Source organism: Anomalospiza imberbis, chromosome 9 (assembly GCF_031753505.1).
Source record: "Anomalospiza imberbis isolate Cuckoo-Finch-1a 21T00152 chromosome 9, ASM3175350v1, whole genome shotgun sequence".
Classification (NCBI taxonomy): Eukaryota; Metazoa; Chordata; class Aves; order Passeriformes; family Viduidae; genus Anomalospiza; species Anomalospiza imberbis.
The window spans coordinates 26,592,416-26,595,863 of NC_089689.1; positions in this window are offsets into that span (position 1 = coordinate 26,592,416).

Here is a 3,448-nt window from a genome sequence, read left to right on the forward strand (position 1 = left end):
GATCCTTGCTAATTATATATTATTATCTAGCAAGCAGTTATCTTGCTATAAAGGGTGCTCCTTTAATGGACAAACACTGTTCCTCTAGCGCAGCCAGCCCCAATGGCAAGAAAAATACAAAAGCCAAAATCATTTCTGCTGTGGCCAATATTTTGCCTGAGCTGGAATGTTCACATTGCAAACACTGCATCCTGTCCTAGAGAGAGGGAAGAGGAGGGGGAGGAGGGCTGCAACATGCAGAACCAGCCAGAGGGAGAAGGCAGGATCAAATCTGTACCCCCAAAGCTGCCACAAAGACATGACTGTAAAAAACTCTAAATCCAGCTGTGAACTCTCCCACCCATCATGGAGCACTCAGCCTCCACACACCAAAATCCCCACGAGCAGGGCCCTCGCTGTCCCTGGGGCTGCGGTGATCAGGAAACTGGGCTTAAAATAAGCTTGGAAAACAACTCCTGCTAAATGCCGTCACTGCATTTTTAATTGTCCATATGCTTGATCCATTATGTTTTCCCAGATGGCTGGGCTGCCTGACTACTGCCTCCTCATCTGTGCCACCGTGGCCAGGGTCTCCAGCAGGTACCTGGATCCCCAAGGCAGGGACAGCCTCGTGGCAGGCTCTGTGTCACTGTGGCCAGGGTCTCCAGTACGTACCTGTGAGCTCCATCCTTCCCAGCACAAAACCCCTGACCCATCTGTGCCAAGCTCCTGGGCAGCCATGACTGGCTTGATGGCAAAAGTGGCTGGTGGCCTCCTGGCCTTACACACCAACCCCCAAGAAAACTACCCTGAGGAGCAGCAAACCTGACCCTGCTCCAGCCCATGAACTGCCCTTGTGCTTGCCCAAGGGCCAGTCCCTGTTAAATTACCCAAAAATGTTCGAGGAGAGGATGCAGAGGATGCACACCACCAGCATCCTCAGTCATGGGCTCAGCTTCAGCACTGGCTCCCTGGCCAACACAAGCACCCCATTCCCAGACTGAGATTAGAATATAAAAACTGAAAAAACACAAATAACCCTCTGAGCAGAGCAGTGGGGGAAGGTCCACCCATGGAGGACCGTGAGTGCCACCACAGAAAACTTCCAGTGAACATTACATAGAATAAATTGCCTGGGAAGAGGTGGATCACAACACCCTGTGCTTGCTGGGTTCCCCAGTGGGATGCCCAGTCCTGCCCAGTGCCCAGGGTCTCTGGGCAGAGGGAGCAGTGCCCATTTTGGGGCACTTCCACCATCCTTCTCCTGTCCAGCGCAGCAGCACAAAAGCACATCCCCCAGCAGCACACCCTCACAGTGTGACACATCAGGAAAACCTTCCTGGTAAGTAGAGAAAACACAGAGAGCATGGCTGAGATTTTTCGGATATTTTAGCACAGCTTCTCTCCAGTAGGAGAGATCTCCCCAGGGAAGGAGAGGAATGAACCAACAGATCCCCTGGGGGTTCTCGCAGTCCTGTTTTCTATGATCTACAATTTTCCAACAGTTCTTCACTGGATTTGCAGGCAGACGTTTGCAGAGGGATAACAGAGGCTCTCCCTCCCGCACAACAGCCAAGCCTTCACTTTGGAGAGACACAACTCCATGTCTATAAGCAAAGCCAGGAAATGGGGAGGCTGCATCCAGCCTGGCTCAATCCAGCCATCGTGCTCTAAATAAATAATCAGATGGGCAACGGGAGCACTGCCCGTGCCCACCGCTCTCCCGCTTGCTCGGGAAGCACTGGGCAAACGCTAAGGAGGGGAACTGAGTCCTGATGTGTGAGGACCACAGGCATGGTGGAGGGAAGGAGTGCTGGTGATGGATTCTTGATAGCTGTTTGCCACTCATCTGAGCAGCTTTTGCATGAGAAGAAGGGTTTTTTCAGGAAATTACCTGGGCAGTCCTCCTCCCCTGCTGGGCTCCATCCCCAGGTGGGGCAGTAGGTCAGGGAAGACCTGGTTTAACGGGGGATGCCAGTGAGCAAATTCCTGCAGGGCAGGGAGAGATCAGATGCCTAAATCTAGTGGAGAAGGCTGAGGCATGGTAGAAGAGGACTGCAGGCTGAGGAGGGCTGGTGTTTGGTGAGCACCAGAGGCTTTCCTTGCTCCAAGTGAGATGACTGGCTCGAGTGGCTCACCGCTGGTGGCAGATGCAGCTGTGAATGCCATCAGAAACAAATGGGCAAAGGGCTTTTGGAGCCATTCAAGTTGCATTAATCACCCTGACTATGACCCCTGGATAACACCCTGCAGACCTGGGGCAGCTAGGGATCCCCTTGACTCAGGAGCAAAGCTGCTCCCACAGCACCAGTCCTGCATCCACAGGGATGTGTGCAGGGGAGCACTTTACCCAGGGATGCTTGGGTGGCTGTGAACTGGAGCCAGAGCTGGAAACCCTCCCTGGGGTGACCAGGTCCAACTCCTTACTTGAGTGCAACACCAAGAGCTATCCAGAAAAGCCTTTTCCCCTGCAAATCACAGGGTTCTGGAGGCTCCAGCTGGGCAAGGAGTGCCTGTCCTACAGACAAGGGCTGGATGCTGCTGGGCGCTGTGGGCTCCCTGCCAGGCACAAGCAGCCGCAGTGCTCACCTGTTTCAGCACAATCTGGGCCACCAAGAAGGTTAATTGTATCTTTAAGTTTCTTTCAGTTGTCAAATCTTGTAACTATGGTCTCAAGCTGACAGTTCTATACCCAGCAATTAACCGGCAGCGAGGCTTTGCAAGCAGCGGGGGAGGCTGGCCTTGTTTACCATCTCTGCACACAACAGGCTCTCAAAACATTCCCTTAATGGAGCTTAACAGTGCTGGCAAATATTTCCCTCGGAAATCTCGCATTTGCCGATGTGTTGCACCAACAAACGCCAAATCAATCCAGGCTCTGATAACGAAGGCTCCTCGTTAGGAGGCATGCGCAGCCCTGTGCCTTCCTCCCTCCCTAGACACTCTCTCAGGGCTGGTGCAATCCGGGAGGAAAAGCTGCTCAATCATCATCCTATTTCTTTGCTGCTGCTTCCTCTGATGCCCTGAAGAACAAAGCTGTCCCGGAGGGAAGCAGGACATCAGTCAGGGCAGCCTCTCACCAGTGGGACTCTCCTACCAGTCCTGGCTAAATGCTGAATTCAACAGCACGAGGGGTTTGCTGTGCCCCTGAATGACCACACTGGGATACTTTAAAATCTCTCTCTGCACTGCAGTGTGTTTCACAAAGGCTGGAAGAGGAAGGGTGCTCTCCTTCCATAGCAAGATTTCATGTGGCTTTGACACACACTGGCTCTGACCCACAGGGATGAACACAGGCTGCTCTGTGACAGCCACCCCCCTCTTTGATGCTGAAGGGGAATGTCCTTTGTGCTGGGGTGGCACAAGAGGCAGGCAGAGGTCATTCAGCCATCCATCAGTGCTCTTGGTGAGGATCCCCAGTTTTCTGGAGGGGCAGATGATCACAGGACTCTTCTTTTCACGCTCTCAG